At 41.6% G+C, this 20,730-nt stretch overlaps 1 pseudogene; it reads left to right on the forward strand.

Moving 5' to 3' along the window:
- Positions 1-10,460: 10,460 nt before the first annotated feature.
- LOC147320018 (histone H1 pseudogene) lies at positions 10,461-18,499 on the forward strand (annotated as a pseudogene).
- Positions 18,500-20,730: the final 2,231 nt, after the last annotated feature.

Raw genomic sequence — 20,730 nt, forward strand, 5'->3', positions numbered from 1 at the left:
CTTTATTATTATTATTATTATTATTGTTCTTATTTTACACTTTTCATTGTTAGGCATTAGGTTTATTTGTAGTAGTCCTTTCCAACGTCTTTCCCTCTTCCATGTTACTGTGGCAGCTTGTCAGCATCTATTTGGGGTTGGGAGTGGAACAGAAAGTAAGGAAATCCAAAGTGCCATTAAAACCAGGAGAGGTTCTTATATTTCAGAAGAAGGGATTAATTCAAAAGACCTCAATGCCATATTTTATTTAGGAACCCTAGAGAGCACTTTGCAAAATAACACATTCTTATAATTTCACCCTCAGATGAGCCAAGCTACGACTGTCAGGGAAGGTGATGTAGGTACAGAGCATATGAGAGTGGTTAAGTTTGTCTCTTGTCTAGATGAAGGCACAAGAGGGATGGATGGCAAGGCGTAGAGATTCAGTATCTTCAGTCTTCAGTGGACACTCCATTTCTGGCACAAAACACCTGTAAAAGATGGTCGATTTAGGAGGTGACCCGACAACTTCAGCCTGTCAAACATAGTAATGGAGCAGTATGTTTAAAAAAAAAAAAAATCTAATTAAGTAGAATTATTATGGTAGTTAAACACAGTGATAGTTGTATATCATATTATATCACTTCAAACAGAGGTGATCCAGTAATGCTGCACTAATGAATTAGACTAACTATTCACTTTAGCTAAAGTTATTAAGTTAGCTAAAGAGTTGGGATGCTGTGTAAGACATAAATAAAGCTAAAATACAAAGGTTTGGACACCGTTTTGCATGTTTCCCTACTGTAGGGGTCTCTGCAAGCATACAGAGGGGGTACTCTGAGAGGGTCCAAGATGACAACTTTGGAATTCTACTAGAAACAGTCGATCATATTTGTTGTCAAAGCTGAATTCAGGGCAAACTACGCTAAATTAGCGTTTTTAGCTAGCAGCTACAATAAGCATAAAAGTTACCGTACGGCTATCATTTGTTAACATGACGCTTGTTCTTATACATGTAATACATTTATTACCAACCTGAGAGTTTATCCGCTGGTCATTCGACATGACGAATGACTTCTGAAGTCTTAATTCAGCTCAAGACGCTGTAGATTCCCGTCAGTAACACTTTCGGTCCGCTAGTAAAACGTAGTTCTATTAATCTGCGCTTGAACCGGAACCGGATGTAAGTTCCAAAAAACTGACTTTTGGAACTGAAATTGAATGGTGAGAAGTGAAACTGAAAGTATTCGAGAGCTGAATTTTTAAAGGATAAAATGCAGTTTCAAAGCAAATCAATTCATTTTCAAAATATAAAATTCAATTTCAATTTAGTGATGATCATTTTCAAACCATAAATTCAATTTCAAATTAGACTAATTCAAATTCAGTTTTCAAAAGCATTTATTCAAGTTACAATTCAGATTCAATCTGAGCAATTCAAATTCAAATTGAACTTATTCAAATTCAGTTTCTGATGGCACAGATTTCTGCCCATAAAACGCAGTCATGAATTTAATACTGCAAAACAGAAAAAGGGGTTTTCTGTTTTGAATTCCTTAAATATAATCATAGTCAATGTTGACGTAATAAACTAATAATTAGGGCTGCTCAATTAATCGAATTTTAATCTCGATTACGATCTGGGCTTTCAACGATCATTAAAAATGACTGAGCCGATTATTAGCCCCTCCCTCGTGCTTTACTCTCGCGCTGCTCCGTGTGGCAAATCGAGCGCACCTCTCTGCATTTCGAACACGTGTCACAACAATTAAGAGCAGCGGTCTCCAACCTTTTTTGCGCCACGGACCGGTTTATGCTCGACAATATTTTCACAGACCGGCCTTTAAGGTGTCGCGGATAAATACAACAAAATAAAACTAGTACCGGTACTGAAAAAAAGAAAATTTATTCATAACACACGTGGAAAGACCCAGGAAAACCGAGTTAACGATAAAAACGCTAACAAAATAACGCTGAAAACCGATAAAAACCCTGAAAACTATACATTTCACACCTGAGCCTCAACTCTCGCGGCCCGGTACCAAACGACTTATGGACCGATACTGGGTTGGGGACCGCTGATTAAGAGGACCTGAGGGAAGCTCGGAAAGCTAAGCAGAAGTTATTTGGAGAGGAGAGTGACTGCCATTGGTTGAAAAGAGAGGTAAAAAAACTTCAGTGGTGTGGAAACATTATGGGTTCGCGGAGTCAGACGTGGATCAAGTAGACACAGTGTGTAAACTTTGCTACAGTGTCGTAGCTGCACCACAGAGCAACACTGCAAAGTTCACTAAACATAGATGTTTACATTTTTCATTAATTTTTTTATATTGCAAACATTTGCACTGTTATCAGTATTTGCACACTATTTTATATTATTTTTTGACAATCTTTAAAGTCATTATTCAATACATTGTTATTGTTAAATAAATATCGTCAAATAATCGAGATCTCAATTTCAGTGAAAATAATCGTGATTATCATTTTTTGCCATAATCGAGCAGCCCTACTAATAATCATTGTTTTTAATTAAAATTATTTATTTCCCCACAGATTTGGCAGACAATATTTTAAAAAAATATATTGTTATGCCTTACAGCTTGATGAACAAAAAAATGTCTTTCTCTGGGATAATTCAATTCAATTTCAATTTTATTTATACATCGCCAAATCACAACAACAGTCACATCAAGGCACTTTATATTGCTTTATATTGTAAGTATACTGATTATACTACAATAATCCATACAGTGAAAAACCCAACAATCACATGACCCCCCTATGAGCAAGCACTTTGGCAACAGTGGGAAGGAAAAACTCCCTTTTAACAGGAAGAGACATGCTGTGGAAGAGAGCCAATGTGCATAATGTGCCATAATGTGATGCAATGCAAGATTGAGATGTGTGAGATGTGTTATAGTAACTGCACCATGAGGCTGAGCTAAGACGCCTGAGAGATACTGGGCGACTGTCAGTTAGTGTAATAGTAAACATCTCTGAGTTTGACTCTTTTTTTTGTAACTGTCCAACACGGGGTGGCAGCGTTGCTTAGTAACCACAGCACATGACTGACCTTATCGGTACAGTCATAAAAATGTATGAAGTCCCCTTACTCATTTACCCTTCTCTGCTGAGCCCTGTCTCTCTTTTACACTCTCAGAGACGCACACAGTGGAGAAGAACACAACAGAAATATGTCTTCCATATTTCCAACCATATCCATAATCACATACTGTGTATGCTACCATTGTATATAGTGTGTTATCTTACTTTTTTTAATTGATTGTACTTATTTGTATTTTTGTATTTCCTTCTGATATCTGTACCTGAGCTGAGGTGACACAAAAATTTCCCCGTTGTGGGATCAATAAAGTCTTATCTTATCTTATAAATGTATTCTTTGTCTGTTTGTTGAATGGAGAGAGCACGAGAGAGTAAGAGCACAAGTACACTAGGGTAATGAACAGCTATACCTGACACATGCCACAGAGGACATAAAGCAGAATGGAGAGAGGGAGGGAGGGATATGTGGGGGAGAGCGAGTGTGGGAAAGAGTCCTGCTAATATATTTTTATTAAGCCACTTGTGAGAACAACATGTAAATCATACAGATTTAAGAAGCATACACACTGTGATGATATTTGGATTATGCTTGGAGTGCTTTGAGTATCAAATCTCTGTGATCTACTTAGTTGATGTAAATCTGTCTTGTTTACAGTGTCTTAATCTGGGTTTAATCCCTAGAACATATTTATTGAACTGACAAAGTATTATGCTGCGGAGGTGGTCTGTAAGGCTGTGTGAGGTTTTCCGAGGCCTTTGTGAAACAGGAGCAATGCTAATGATTCCACACAGAACGTTAAGCACCACGTCTGTCAGCTCATTGACACGGTATCACAGCGACTGGTTTTCCTGCAAAGTGCTGCTCTGCTGTTCCCACAGGAACCGCAGATGTTAGCCTTGCTGTTGGCGCCATCACCATCTTTTCACCCTGACAACATCTGCACAGCTGTGTTGTCGACTGAAACGATGCAACCCGCTCTTGAACTGTTGACAGCTAGGGGCAGGTCAGCACAGATGGCAGGAGGGGGTGTCAGGGGACTGGCAAAGGGACGGGGGGTGGTGGGGTGGCAGGTAGAGTGTGGGGCTCCCATCTGGCCTTGATGCTGGCGATCTGCCCTGGGGCATCTCCAATGTTTCCTTGACAGAAAAACTGTCAGGAGTTGGAAGTCACCTTGCGTAAAATGTTGTACTCTCTGGGAGGTTTCAGTGGAGTTGGTGTGCAGGAGGGGCTTCAAATGCTGCAGTCTGTACTAATTTTAGTAGGCAGTAAAAGAAAAGACAGGGGAACTATGTAATAGACTTGAAAATGTTTGGCGTGATAGCAAGGTCTGTTGATATTAAAGACTGCCTCTGATGAAAACTTAAAAGAGCCATGGGGTGATAGTTGCTATAATGTGCAGAAGTCTTGAACCATCCCTTATCAGTTAAATTCTGCTAAAAGGTTAGGCTTTGTTGTAATTTTTAAAGTCAGCTCGGCCAATAGCTCTCCAGGCTTTCTGAAGGACTTTTTCTTTGCTTTTTCACTCGTTTCAGTTTGTTTGTTAAGCCACTGAACACCAATCTATGAATCATTCAAGCATAAAAAACCCAGACATCTAACTTAAGGCATGAACTAGTGTTGCCTACACAACACAGACAACTTAGCAAGAATTCAGTTTCAAATCGTTGAAGCTACAAAAATGATAACACTGTGTGACAAGCATAAAATAGCATTTTGCATCAAGAAGTGAATTCCCAAAAAGGTATTAGCTGAAAACTTGGCATATCTCAGTGTGGTGTGCAGTGTGTCCTTAAAAAATTCAGGACAGTTGACAAGTGGAAGACAAAAGATCACATGTATTTCAACTGAGTATCTTCATACTGGACAGGCAAAGTGAAGATAACTTCACCTCAGTTAACAACAACTTGTTACATTACTGTTACTGCAATAAAGTCTTTCCAGGATGTGTTGTGCAAATGCTTTGATATGACAGCTTGGTTTAGTTTTAGTAGCTAAAACTTAACTGATGTACAGTGTCCCCTCGGTGCAGTCTGTGTCCATTCTTCTAACGTGTAAGATTAGCATGATACAGTATCTGTATTCTGACCTTCTCATTGATAAATAAAGGCCTGGGTTTATCTGTCCAGCTTAGCAACACACACTCTTCCCTTCAATCTAGAAAGGAAATGTGTGAGTCAATCCCACAGATACCTAGAGAACGAGTTTACTGTTTTTGTTAAAAGTTAAGTTCACTGAGACACAAAGTCCTAATAAAAATGTACTTGGATGTACATCAACCAAACAAAACAAAACAAAAAACCAACCAAACAACCCCCACCTCCTCACCCCCAAAAAACTAAAGAAAAAAGAAACAGTTCTGGAGCACTCATGCTGTATATTGACAGAAATGATAAATCTGCTGAAATAAAAATGGTCTTTAGAATTATACACTAGTCATATTTCTACATTCCAACTGACAAGTTAATATGTTCTAGCTAATTTTATCAACAAACTGACAAATTGCCAGAATAATAAGGTTTTAGTTCTAATGAACTCCTGCTCATCCCAGAAAAATGGTCTCACTGGCTGCACTGCAAAAAGAAACAATTTTCTATGACTGACGGATAATAAATGACTTTTTGTTTTTCCCATTTCACAACAATCTTCATGTAGTTTCTGATAAAAACAAACAAAAAACTACAGTGGGGCAAAAAAGTATTTAGTCAGCCACCGATTGTGCAAGTTCCCCCACTTAAAATGATGACAGAGGTCAGTAATTTGCACCAGAGGTACACTTCAACTGTGAGAGACAGAATGTGAAAAAAAAATCCATGAATTCACATGGTAGGATTTGTAAAGAATTTATTCGTAAATTAGGGTGGAAAATAAGTATTTGGTCACCTCAAACATGGAAAATCTCTGGCTCTCACAGACCTGTAACGTCTTCTGTAAGAAGCTTTTCTGTCCCCCACTCGTTACCTGTATGAATGGCACCTGTTTGAACTCATCATCTGTATAAAAGACACCTGTCCACAGCCTCAAACAGTCAGACTCCAAACTCCGCCATGGCCAAGACCAAAGAGCTTTCGAAGGACACCAGGAAAAGTATTGTAGACCTGCACCAGACTGGGAAGAGTGAATCTACAATAGGCAAGCAGCTTGGTGTGAAAAAAATCAACTGTGGGAGCAATCATCAGAAAATGGAAGACATACAAGACCACTGATAATCTCCCTCGATCTGGGGCTCCACGCAAGATCTCATCCCGTGGGGTCAAAATGATCATGAGAACGGTGAGCAAAGATCCCAGAACCACACGGGGGGGACCTGGTGAATGACCTGCAGAGAGCTGGGACCAAAGTAACAAAGGTCACCATCAGTAACACACTACAACGGCAGGGAATCAAATCCCGCAGTGCCAGACGTGTTCCGCTGCTGAAGCCAGTGCATGTCCAGGCCCGTCTGAAGTTTGCCAGAGAGCACATGGATGATACAGCAGAGGATTGGGAGAATGTCATGTGGTCAGATGAAACCAAAGTAGAACTTTTTGGTATAAACTCAACTCGTCGTGTTTGGAGGAAGAAGAATACTGAGTTGCATCCCAAGAACACCATACCTACTGTGAAGCATGGGGGTGGAAACATCATGCTATGGGGCTGTTTTTCTGCCAAGGGGACAGGACGACTGATCCGTGTTAAGGACAGAATGAATGGGGCCATGTATCGTGAGATTTTGAGCCAAAACCTCCTTCCATCAGTGAGAACTTTGAAGATGAAACGAGGCTGGGTCTTCCAACATGACAATGATCCAAAACACACCGCCCGGGCAACAAAGGAGTGGCTCCGTAAGAAGCATTTGAAAGTCCTGGAGTGGCCTAGCCAGTCTCCAGACCTCAACCCCATAGAAAATCTGTGGCGGGAGTTGAAAGTCCGTGTTGCTCGGCGACAGCCCCAAAACATCACTGCTCTCGAGAAGATCTGCATGGAGGAATGGGCCAAAATAACAGCTACTGTGTGTGCAAACCTGGTAAAGACCTATAGTAAACGTTTGACCTCTGTTATTGCCAACAAAGGTTATGTTACAAAGTATTGAGTTGTATTTTTGTTATTGACCAAATACTTATTTTCCACCCTGATTTACGAATAAATTCTTTACAAATCCTACCATGTGGATTCATGGATTTTTTTTTCACATTCTGTCTCTCACAGTTGAAGTGTACCTCTGGTGCAAATTACTGACCTCTGTCATCATTTTAGGTGGGGGAACTTGCACAATCGGTGGCTGACTAAATACTTTTTTGCCCCACTGTAGATGTAGCGATTAACTATGTTTATTAGACTGACATATAAAAAGCTACCATGGATCCCGGCAAAGCGTGTAATAAACACACCGGTCCACCGTTTCCACTTGCCTCTCCAAAGACTGAAATGCACACGCCTACAGAACTTGCAGTAACAGCAGGAAGAGATAATATACTTAAAGCCAAGAAGTTGCTAGTGAGCAAAGAAGGCATGCAGTACATTCCAGGGTCCTTAAAACATGACTTATGGCTTATGAAGTCCCATTTAGAAGCCTTGAGATGAGAGTTTTTGCTGTTGCTATGTTGGTATTTTTTTTTTTTTTTTTTTTTTTTTTCTAAATGTTGGTATTTTTAAACTGGATGTGATGACCAACGGATCGAGCTGACTGTGAAACTTCACACTCATTAACGCTAATGACTTGTCAATTCCTAGTCTTTACCTAATAAGCATACACTGCATAATCCTTCTATCTGAAAATTTGACCAAAGTTTTTTAAATGGGCTCAATCTTTTATTCAATATGACCCAAAAAGAGTGAATGAGCACATAAACTCATCAGGAAAGTTTTACTGAAGTCAAGTCCAAGAGCCATTTTTCCACAGACCAAAGGTCTTTTTGCAATTGCAGCTATAACCCCCTGGCAGTGGCAGCCCTGGGCGCCCTTACTCCCATCAAATGGGCGATAGAAAACCAATCGGTGCCTATGACATTCCCAATATGCGCTGGCTGACGTCAATGCAGGTTTAAGGTTAACTGACTGGTAGCTACAACCATCATTTATACAGTCTGCGGTTCTTTTATATGAGTATTTGATGTTTTGGCTTTCCATCAATAGTATCTGTAGATTTTTTAGGATGCCAACTAAATTAAGTAACCCATCTGTTATGGAAATGATTGACAAATTAATCACTATTGTTGGACAGAGGTAGGTGTAAAAATCTAATTTTCAAATAATCTTGTTTCCTCTGACCTGAAGTACTGAATGGTAACGCTTTTCTTTGACACAAATGTGCTTTCCAGGATGACATGACTTCCATATTCCCACCATGTCAAACTCAATGCTGAGGTCATTGCTCGAGGCCTTGTTAATCTTCCTGTTTGCCTTATCTAAGCCAATCAGCCTCCATTCTGCTTAATTTAAATATCAATGCTCTTTTGTCATTCTGCCTTTCAGATTGTCTTTCAGTGCTGCATTAGTTGCCTTCTCAATCATTTTGATTCAGGCAACGTCATCTTTGGGTCCATAATGATGCTCTTGTCCTGTGTAGGTTGAGCTCTTGTGTAGTAATAGGACAAGCAGATCCTGCACTGCATTACTTTAGGGTAATTCTTCCTCACTGTAGTTTTCTGTTTTTAGCTATTTCAATCTAGCACCCATTTCTATTGTTGTGCAAATTGCAACTTTGCTTCAGTTTCTTTGCATCTGCAAGCTTTTACCATTTGCCTACAAGTTCTGGAGAGCAAAAACAGCTTGCTCCCCGTACACATCTCTCATTCTTTCCTAGGCCATCCTAGTTCCCCAGGCTTCACAGAACTCACCTAAGAATCTAACAGCTGATCCTAGTCTCTGCAGGTAGTGGACCACAAGAGTTTCTGCATGCATCATGTGGAGAAGGGAAATTATTTTACTGCTATTGTTAAATAATTGTCATCATTACCATTGCATTAATAATATAATCTGGAGTTTATATTGCATTCAGGGGTTAAACAGTGTCTCTTTCAGAAAGACTGAGTTGCAGGCTGACAGGAAGTTGTATGCAGAAGTGAAAGCAGATAGTTATTTTGAGCCGCAGGCTAAGACGAGGCTTTAACAATGTAACAGATAGCTTTAAGAAGGCCTTAAGCAGTTATGACTATTTCATACACAATGCATATCTGTGCTTATTAAAGAGTTGGAGCTCGGTCAATTAATTGGGGGTCGGAAGCTTTGTTCGGCGCGATGTTCGGACAATCTATTGTGCAAGTGACTTGGAGCCATAGAAGGAATCGCAATACATGCTTACAAAACACTTATATCAGGTCATTTTATATTAAGGTTTAAGTAGAGGTTCTTGATTAAAACATTTATTTAGTAGAAGACATACACATAGTCTCAGTGAGCCTCTGGTCTGGTAAAAGGTCAGAAGTGCAACAGGTGAATTGAGAAAGAGCATTTGAGGACGAGACACAGACAGTAGGTGAAGAGGTGACACAAAGAGCATGTGAGGTCAACACATACACACACATTAGTTAAATTTATTTAGAGGAACCGTCCTTGTTGTCTAGACAAGAAAGAGGAACAATTCACTTTAAGATAAGAACGGAAAGTACCACGCCATGAAAATAGAAGATGATTTTCTAGGTGAAAAGTCATGATGATGTTGATCTGATCTATGTATAAAATGTACCGGTGACGCATGAAGGGGCGTCAGTAAACAAACCCTGATGCTATAAAATATCTGTTCATGCTTTGATTAAGTCGAGGACTACTGGCTGTCTGCGTACAGAGTGTCTTCCCACACGTGTGTTCATTAAAATCATTGTTTGACCAAAGACCTTCTGGACCATGGGTGGTGTGTACTCTCCTTCCTCAATGACAAATATAGTGCCAAGATTACATTCGGCTATGATCGGTCAGAGAGACTGAAGGCATCCAATCTCGTTTGTAGGTTATCTTTTTTATCCTGGCCTTTATCAACTCTCGTGCCTTAATGTAGTCTCTCTGCTCTCTCTCGACCGCAATGGTCTTCCAGCATTATTGCAGTCTCTATCCTACACCTCTCTCCAGGCCTCCAATAGCCTTTGAGCCTTATTGCAGGCTCGCTAGTGTTAGATTTGTATTGTTGATTGTCATTTATGCTTAGAAATATTTACTTATATATGCTTAGAGTTTTGTAATTAGTTGTAGATTGGTAGAGGTTTTGATCCTTGATAGTCTGCAAACTTTGTGTGTATTAGACAGCACTTTGGGAGCATGAGAGGTCATACCGTGTCTTATTGTTTTATGGTAGGATTAACGTAGCTACTCTGTTCTAGTCTAAGTGCTCTTTGTTTAGATGAACTGCAGGACTTCCTCACCGTGTTATCTAGGATGAACCATCTAGGGTGAGGGGGAGGCTACCCTCTTCCTGACCAAGGATGTTTAACCCTTTGATCACACACACACACACACACACACACACACACACACACACACACACACACACACACACACACACACACAGGCAAGGTACTCTTTGTTTGTATGTAGACGTCGTATGTTAATGAACCTATGCATATTCATGTAACCTCAATAAAAGGGCAGTGTTACAGGAGGACGGACGAGACCAACTGGAGTCAAGCGGTTGTCCGGTTCTCTCCCGTGCACGAGTAACATGAAGAACTTTGCCTATTTGTGTCTTGCTTAGCAGTGTAATTATATTGTCTTAACGTTCCAGCGAATAGGTTTATGCTACAAACCTAACATTAATTGGTCCTTCGAGAGCCGGAGCCCTGGAATCGCATTCACCGAGGGGGGGAGAGGCACGCTGAAAGACTGACGTCAGCCAGGAAGTTCCTGTGGATTCGCGGTCTGTCTTTTCTCCTCGATGAATGACGGTCGGCGGGATTCGGGCTGATATTACACTCTAAGCAACGCCAAGTAAGTTTAAAGAGGCCGACTCTATAACCGTGTCGTTGTGCAGTCTCCGCCACTGTGTGAGGCGTTGAGAAGAGGCCGACTCTATAACCGTGTCGTTGTGCAGTCTCCGCCACTGTGTGAGGCGTTGAGAAGTTCGCTACTTTGTGTAGCGATACCCGGGTTCCTTGCTACTTTGTGGAGCAAGAGGTTCCTCGCTACTTTGTGTGGCTAGAGGTGAGTTCTCCGCCGCTTTGTGGGGCGTTGAGAAGTTCCGCGGGGTCCAGACTGTGCTGGACGATAGGCCTATTTTGTGTTGTTTTTGTTGTCGTTGTCATTGTTGTCATCGTTGTTGTTGTTGTGTGTGAGTGTGTGCGGAGCAGAACATGTGGTCTGTGACACCGACTGTTGTTGTTATCATGGGTTTCTAAGCAACCAAGAGTGAGTCGGAGGGAGACAGACGTTTGTGCTGGACTTTGCTCCCGGCAGCACAAAGTATTTATGTAAAAAAGAGAGAGAGCGACGGCTCCACAGCTGCGCGGGTTCACGCGAGCGCGGTCACGCGGGTTTCACGCGGACCTGAGCTGTGCGGTTAATCGCAGGCTTAAAAATGGAAGAGATTAAAATGTTAGAAGTTTTCAGAAAACACACCAGCCTTGAAGAGCGTGTGGAGAAGGCCAGCCCACATCAGCAGCTATGCTCTGGTGGGTGGCTGTCCCCCCACCCCTTGCTGACACAAAACGTTAACTCTTCAGCCTGTGTGCCAGACCATAGACGTAATTGAGGTGGATAGTTGTTAAAAGTCATCTACATTACGCTTGTGATTGCTTAAATTCAGTACGATGACATGTGAGGTGAAGTGATATAGGTAAATATTTAAACTAATGAAGTGCATAGAGGCACTTGACCTGTGTGGAAGACTTTCGTCTTATTATGAGCCATTGTTGAGATATAGAGCACATCTGTGAAAACAACTAATATGCTCAACCCTGTATGAAACATCTAAAAGTACATGATGGAGAAGCTGAGTTGAATATGAAAGTGTAAGACTTTGCCGCTGTGGGCAGAGCAACTACTGTGTGATGTTGCGTTGCAGTTTTTTTTTTTTCTTCTGAGCTGATGAGCAGGCTACACATTATCAGATCGAGAGCTGTCTGAGAACTACTCTAAGAGAGGGAAACAGCGCTATGATAACTGTGATAACTGGAGTGTGCAACGTTTCCATGAGCAGTTTTCCTGCATCTTGACTTGTGTGTAGAGTGTTCATAACATCAGCATCATGTTTTTGATTATTTGTTTGTTGGGTTGAAAAATAGTTAAATAAACTGGTGATCATATTTACGGATCACCATGGCACATATCATCAGCCATGTGATTTATTTTTGCAGATGACAAAGTGAGTGTGAATGTGTCTGACATCACAGTGTTTTTGTGCACTGTGCAAGAGTAATTGCCTTTGATTGTGAGTGACAGCGGTGATTTTGCAGGTCACCAGCTATTGTAAATAAAAAAAATAGAAAAAAAGAGTGAATAAGAGGGAGAATTTATATTGTAGAAAAAAATAATCATAGGAAAAAGGTTTTGTGTTGATCAACCAAAAAAAAAAAACAACTATAATTTCATTTTCTGCTTTTAAGAAAGGACTGTTCACAAAAACACAGAGCGAGAGAGAGAGAGAGATATGTGTTGATTAAGCAGTGATGATAATAATGAAATGTCTTAGTTGTCACTTTCAGGTGAAAAGCAGACCTGAATCAATTTTCCACATGCAGCGGTCGGAAGAAAGTTATAGTTTAACATCATTGGAAACATGCAGGCCAAGTTTCTGGCTGACTTATTTACAGTGCCATGTGTTTCTCAACCTCACAAGCGAGCTCACTCCTCCCTGAAGATAAGGAATGCAGCTCCATGATAAAGAGACAGCAGCAAGTCCTGAGCACAAAAAGTCCCAGCAAAGCAGCAGCAATGTGGATAAACAGCAGCAGAAGAAAGCAAACCCATCTTCCTGTCTGATTGGATGAATTCCACGGAGGGGCGAGCAAGATGGCGGTGGCAGCATGTTGAAATGCTCAAAAAGGACTGAGTGACTCGGGCAAGCCACATGCAGCTAGCATGCTGGCTAGCGACATGAAAGAAATGGACCCTTCATGATGCGTTCAACGTGCCAGCGCTGTGGTGGGAAAGGCTCCATCATAAACACGCCCTGCGCCCTGCGCCGAGGTTCAGGCCAAGAAGAAGAAGACGATGACTTCCAAGCCCAAGAAGGTCAGCCTCAGCGTGGGCGAGCTGATTGTGAAAGCCGTGGCCGCTTCCAAGGAGCGCAACGGCCTGTCCGTGGCCGCCCTCAAGAAGGCTCTGGCTGCCGGAGGCTACGATGTGGACAAGAACAAGGCCCGTGTCAAGACCGCCATCAAGAGTCTGGTGGCGAAGGGCACTCTGGTGCAGACCAAGGGCACCGGGGCCTCCGGATCCTTCAAGATGAACAGGGTTACTGAGACCAAAGCTAAGACGCCCGCCGCGGCCAAAGCCAAGAAACCGGCAGCAGCTGCTAAGAAGTCGCCCAGGAAGGCAGCAGCAGCAGCACTTCAGCCACTAGCACGAAGTCAACCGCATCAGAGGACAATAGTGAGAGTGGCTGTGACTTCACTGTGCATGTGAAGAAAACGTTTGAGGAGAACTGAACAGTTGGAGTTTGACATTTGCCACCTGTGGAGTAAAATGGCAAGAAGAGACAGTGGGACACAGGACAAAGCTGAAGGAGAACTGCCGGCTGTTGGACTGTTGAAGTGGGAGAGGACAACAGAGTGAGAAGACTAGGTGAGAACACATAGGAATTATTTAATGTGGGAAATCAAAATTTGGGTTAGCAAACCTGGGGAAAAGAAAACTGACTGCTTAAGTTGGAAAATTGAGACGGAGTCTGAAACATTGCGAAAATAGAAACATATACAAAATCACACACACACAAGCAGAACATGCATTAACCCTACTAACAATTCCAAACACAAAATGACTCATGAAGACTCATAGCACATTAGTTAAGAAATGATTAAATAATAGCAGAGAAGTGTGTAGGAAAGGCAGCTTTAAGAACATGCTCTGCTGGAGATGTAGCTCCACAGACATGCATTAGACCTGCCTAATAACACAAACACATGTAATGAAAATTAGCTTGTTATCTTTCATCAGTGTTACAATAGTGTCAATTTAGCAGACACTTGTTATCAAATGCTGAATTTATCCTAAAGAAAAAAAAAATTGACTCTCCAAGTTGCAGGACAACAATTTAACTTTTGTGAGAAAAAAGATCCTGGTTTGACCAACCAGTGATCAGACAATAAATTTAGTTGTTAAAATGGTAAATTGGGAGAAGCTTCCTGCTTGATTGAGGCAGCACATGTAATTTACTGTATGAGGGAAATTGTCTTTTGTGATACTATTTTGAACATGCTTTTCTGTCGTCCTGTCAACTTAGTGGGTTAATAGCTGATATGCAAATTAGTTGATTGGTTTTAGATTAATGAAAGGTGACTGAATTCTAGTATGAGTGAATGAGATGTGTTGGAGTTGTTGTGTGTTGAGTAGAGACTCTAAAACACTGAGTTTCCTGCTTTGATGTGCGAGTGAATCCTGTATTTAGATACACAACTCTGAATACGTCAGAACAGACTGTTTTGTGAAGTGCATGACAGCATGTCACATGTTTTATGATGAAGGGAAAAGGAAAATTGAATAAAATAGATCTGTGGCCTAAATGAGTGAAGAGCACAGACCTGGTAATTAAACTCATAGCTAATAAGACATTAGGATTATGTTGTGTGTTGTGCAGCTGATGGTTGATTTGGAGTGAATCTAGCTGATGATTTTTCTTTTGTTGTGAAGTTGAGCCTGCCGATTAGTATGATGGTATGATAAACCATGCTAATGGTATGATTTACCCTCCTGAGATGAGGAGCTTGTGTCATGACTTAACAAGGCCTTTTTATTTTGATACTTTCACAGTGCACTGAAAGTTTTGTTTGATAATCTCTGTTCTTTAAGCAGATCTGCACGTCGGGAAAAAAAAGCGCTACACGTCGTCGAGAAAATTGTGCCAAGTGAGTTCTCCACATTTAAATGGACTCTGGAGAAAGCCACTTATTTGGGACAATTATTAAATGACAGTCCCAGTCCAAAAGGATTCAGCGATGTAATCCAAACTAAAGTTCTTCTTTTTTTTTTTTGAAATGACGTCATTTTGCTGAGAGTGGAAACTAAATGCGACGATAGGTTCCACTATCAGCAAAGAAAGAAAGAATGAATGCATGAATGAGTGAGTGAAAGGAAAACAAACTGACTGACTGGTAAAAGCTGACAAAAGCTGACAAGACTTTACTGATGTAACACGACTGTGTGAAGTTGACCCCCGCCTGGCAGGGGTGCAGATGAGTCTGTGTGTGCTTCCCTTTACAGGAGCAGAAAGATGACAGCAACACTCGAGGTTGCGTGATGATTTAACATTTTAAATGCCATTTTCTGTGTCTGTGAATTTACTATGTGTGCGTCATTCACTAGCTTGTGTGCTCACAGAGATATCTGTGACAAAGTATGCATACGCCTGCGCAAGCGCTAACATTTGCATTTTCGTTTTTACAGCATTATGGTTCTTCATGTGTTTGATCATGTGATTTATAGGAATACTGGCTAATGTTTCTCTACTACGAGATTTCTGGGTTTATGTGTGAAGAAAACTGTAGTTACAGGCATATGTTGATGGAGAAATTAATATAGTTTGAGACATACTGTGATGAGACCAGTGTTACTGTTTCCACAGCGAGTGTTAACTTAATGGTGTTTTATGGCACCTCTAGAATCCGTTGACCTGTGTCTGACCTCCGTCTGACCACAGTCAATGTGTATTGCTAATGTTTGTTTCTTTGAGAATGCTGTGGTAGATTCAGCTGAAGCGGACAAGTGACATGGGTAAAACAAATAAGAGATTACGGTATTTATGGAATAGTTTATTATGGGCTCATTTGCTGGCCACTTTTGAACCCATAATAATAATATATGAGTGGAGTGACTTTGCTTAAGAGAAGTCACTGATTACATTAATGTTAACAGAGTACATGGGATAATCCATGTCTGAGGTGAATTAGGGTAATAGTTGTAGTTACTGATTTGAGAAAACCTGCACATGACACTTGTCTTGCTGATGTTGAATGCTTATTACTCTTATGATACAATTGTTTACAGGTATGAAGTTTGATTTCACTTCCAGATTTTGCTTTCCAGGCCGTGATGGTGTGTATGCAGGCTCCTGGGAGAGCCAGGTGTTAAGCAAACTTAATATGCAACACACGCTAACATCTTTTATTGCAGGGTTACGGAGCTACTCCAGAGGAGATGCCCTGATGTTGCCTGGGACATGATCTAGCTAATCTTTTTCTTTAAGACAGGGATCCAGGTTTGGTGAGTTGACGCATGGGAATGTCCATGCGTCAAGAGGTGGAGTGCAAGGATTAACATTAAACAATGTTTACTATTATTGTTGCAGTGATTTGTGTGATTAGCCGTTTTATTTACAAATATTAAACCTATGCAAGTGGTGCATCCATGTTCAGATGAGGCTTTGATGGCCTATAAGTGAAGTTCACTGAACTAAAGAATGTGGTTTGATGATTGTTGACATGCTCTCCAAATAGAAGTTTTTCTTCTTAGCAAGGAAATACAGGTGCAGCAGTAATCTCCTGAGAAATCTTCAGAGGCCCAGTGAGAAGCGTGAACCATTCCAGGCATAGCCGACAGCCAGGCAGTGGTTGAGGTCAAAGGTCAAGCTGGTTGGGGCCCATCATGAGATCAGACCTTGGAGCCACAGCAAGGACCATGAAACTGCCTGCAAAATAGAGGAGAGGATCGTCCACAAGATGGGAGCTGAGGCCAGGAGAGAGGCTTCAGGAGGATCAGAGATCATCTTCAGCACAGCAGACATCACACAGAGAGCTGTGCTACTGAGCTTCCAGGAGATTTTAAATAAAATGAAAGATTCAATATTGACGCTGAGGAAGACAACTAAGGTGTACGACGTGCTCTGCCTTAAACCTTCAGCAGCGTTGGAACATGAAAACTCGTGGGATGAGGGGAGCGTGCCAAGCTCCATCGACAGCGCAGAAGGAGTTCGGGGATGACATCATGATTCTATGAAAGCACAGGAACCAGAAGCTATGGTGGTGATGACAGCAGTTTCCTATGAACATCACCTAATGCTGTGCCACTATACTGTGCATACGATGACACTCTGAAGGCTGTCTTACTGCATAACAGCAGTAAGACAACTGAACCCTGCACCCTTTCCACAGAGGTGTTTCTCTGCAGAGCGTGGACAATTAAGGAGTCATAAATATCCCCCTCACAAGACGAAGGTCTGAAGTCAGGTGATGGGGGCTGGTAAGAGGCCATAAAACTAGAGTGCTGAGAGGTCTGCAGCTTGGAAATAGCTGAGACCCATGTTGACGAACAACAAAACCAACTGGTATGTTTGAATGTCTATTCTACATACATTTGGACTCTGGTCCTATGGACAGTGATGGAAACAACTGGAAGAGACATTCATGACGCCCTGCAGAGCTTAAACCACTCTGCAGAGAGACATGTGATGTGCACACCCGGAGGAAGCACCACCAAGCTGAGATGTTTTTGAAAATGTTACTTTTTTAGTTTCACTATTAAATTAACAATTTCTTTGGTTGCTCGTAAGATGTAGTTTGCCATGAGATGAGCTCAATGAATGGGGTAACTGCTAATACATTTATTAAACTGTGTACCTTTTCAGTAATTTAGGGTGATTTGACATATGCTGAGTATAAAAAGGTTTGCATTGAAACTGTCAGACATGAGGTATTCATACCTGGGAACTTTTTAAGCATAAAGGTCAAAAAGGGGGGAAATGTTAGATTTGTATTGTTGATTGTCATTTATGCTTAGAAATATTTACTTATATATGCTTAGAGTTTTGTAATTAGTTGTAGATTGGTAGAGGTTTTGATCCTTGATAGTCTGCAAACTTTGTGTGTATTAGACAGCACTTTGGGAGCATGAGAGGTCATACCGTGTCTTATTGTTTTATGGTAGGATTAACGTAGCTACTCTGTTCTAGTCTAAGTGCTCTTTGTTTAGATGAACTGCAGGACTTCCTCACCGTGTTATCTAGGATGAACCATCTAGGGTGAGGGGGAGGCTACCCTCTTCCTGACCAAGGATGTTTAACCCTTTGATCACACACACACACACACACACACACACACACACACACACACACACACACACACACACACACACACACACACACAGGCAAGGTACTCTTTGTTTGTATGTAGACGTCGTATGTTAATGAACCTATGCATATTCATGTAACCTCAATAAAAGGGCAGTGTTACAGGAGGACGGACGAGACCAACTGGAGTCAAGCGGTTGTCCGGTTCTCTCCCGTGCACGAGTAACATGAAGAACTTTGCCTATTTGTGTCTTGCTTAGCAGTGTAATTATATTGTCTTAACGTTCCAGCGAATAGGTTTATGCTACAAACCTAACAGCTAGACAACCAGTGAGCCTTAACTTTAGACCAGGGGTCCCCAATCCCAGTTCGCGAGGGCCAGTGTCCCTGCAGGTTTTAGATCTCACCCTGGGTCAACACACCTGAATCACAAGATTAGTTCATTACCAGGCCTCTGGAGAACTTCAAGACATGTTGAGAAGGTCATTTATCCATTTAAATCAGCTGTGATGGATCAAGGACACATCTAAAACCTACAGGGACACCGGCCCTCGTGGACTGGGATTGGGGACCCCTGCTTTAGACCACTGAGCCTTAGAGGCTCATTCTATTGCTTTTGTCACTCTTTCCCCTTTGGTGCCTGGACCCTGGACCTCTTCATTTCCGTTATTTTTAATAGATATATTCTGTGTCTTTGTTAATGCTGCTTCTAACATTTATATTTTTATAGAGCTGAATTTCCCTGCTACATTACGATTGCTCTTATCAGGGTGAGGGTTGCTGTCATAATTCCTATCACTGCTGAGATTACATTCTACTATTATGGGTCACAACAGTAGAACAACTTAACTGAAATCTCAGTAACTCATACTCAGTTCTTCCAAATTGTCTCTCCTTAAAATAAAGCTTATGCATAAGTTGAATGAGGAACACCTACAATTACTCATCTGTTTGCTTTCCTGGGTGTTCAGCTGTTAGCCTATTCTTTACATCACGTCCACTTTCCCACCACGTAAAACTCAATGCTGACACAACTGTTCTAGTCCAATCATCTTCTTGCCCGCCTTCTCCGCACCAATCTCCATTCTCTGTACTTTAAGTCTCAGTAATCTGTCATTCTGCCTTTCAGGCTCTCATTCATGCAACGCACCGCCTCCCAATCTCCGCCTCACCGTATTCATGCAGGCTCCACCCAAGCCTTCATTTTCACCTTCACCACCACCAGTGTCTAGACTCCAGGTTCCTAATTCTGCTGAGATTCCCCTCTGCAATGATGGGTCATCGGAGTCTAATCACCAGATAGCTTAACTGAATTCTATATCCCAAGTAATCATGTTCACGTCTTCTAATCCATCCTACCACATATTTACTTTTTTTGTTTGTTTGTTTTGAGCTCCTGCCTTGTAGTTCTCAAAGTGAAGAACTGTGCCCACTAGGGCTGGGCGATATATCGAGTTTTTTAAAAATATCGATATATTTTCATACGAGATATAAGATGTGACAATATCGTTTATATCGATATAGTCTATGTTACGTTATAATTATACTTGTGGAGCCGCAGGTTTGCCTCTCTTTCGTCCACTTTTGTCTCTACGCAACGTTACTCTGCCTCGCCTCTCCTTCACTGAACACAACTCCGCCTCCCCCATAGCTTCACCTGACAATGACAAGGCAATGACAAGATGAAAGCGGAAAATCTCCGTTAGCGAATTACCGCGGATGGCCCCGTGCGTGGGGCTGGACGGTGTCAACGTGTTAGCGAGCTAACCGCGCTAACGAGCTAACCGCGGAGGGGCTGCACGGCCTAAAATCCTTTCATTTTCTCAAAACTCGACAGTGCGCCTTATGTATGAATTCTGGTTGTGCTTACTGACCACGAACCGATTTTATGTGGTACACAGCGCTCAGCAATCTGTCAAAAAAATTTTAATATGACTTTGCTAAGCTACGGAGCTGCACGGCTTGATGTCGGAGGATTATGGCTACCGGGGAGGAGCCTCGCGGAGTGATACGTACTGTGTGTGTATAAGGACCACAAATGGCACCTGTTCAGAGACGTGGTGCAGCTGTGAAATCTGTCTCTTTGTTATTATGCTCAGCGTCTATTAGTTTACATTTTGACTGCACAATTGTGAGCTTTTTGTTATGCACAAAAACAACATTTTCTTTTATTTATGGACCATGATTATTTAATAAATGCTGATAATTTATTTTTGAGTAATTTCTTCATGTACATCTACGCTGTATGTAAATAAAAGTGCCCGTGTGACATCTGGGACACAGTGTGACTAAGAACTCTCTTTTTGTTCTTAACTTATGGCTTTAAAAAAAAAAAATCGAGATATATATCTTATATCGCCATCCAGCTAAAAAATATCGAGATATGAATTTTGGGTCATATCGCCCAGCCCTAGTGCCCACAATGAAAAATCACACAGGAGAGGCTGACTGAGCAGATATGCAGATCACAATGGCTGTTGACGGCAGCACAGTGCATCACTCAGTGGGGGCTCTGGGTTTGACCTGGAACGGTTGCCCAGGGCAGCGGGCCAGTGCAGAAGAA

This window comes from Aulonocara sp. 'chitande type north' Nkhata Bay, linkage group LG10 (assembly GCF_057382095.1).
Source record: "Aulonocara sp. 'chitande type north' Nkhata Bay isolate Kocher_YH1m ecotype deep benthic linkage group LG10, A_spYH_male_GT1.1, whole genome shotgun sequence".
NCBI classification, from domain to species: Eukaryota; Metazoa; Chordata; class Actinopteri; order Cichliformes; family Cichlidae; genus Aulonocara; species Aulonocara sp. 'chitande type north' Nkhata Bay.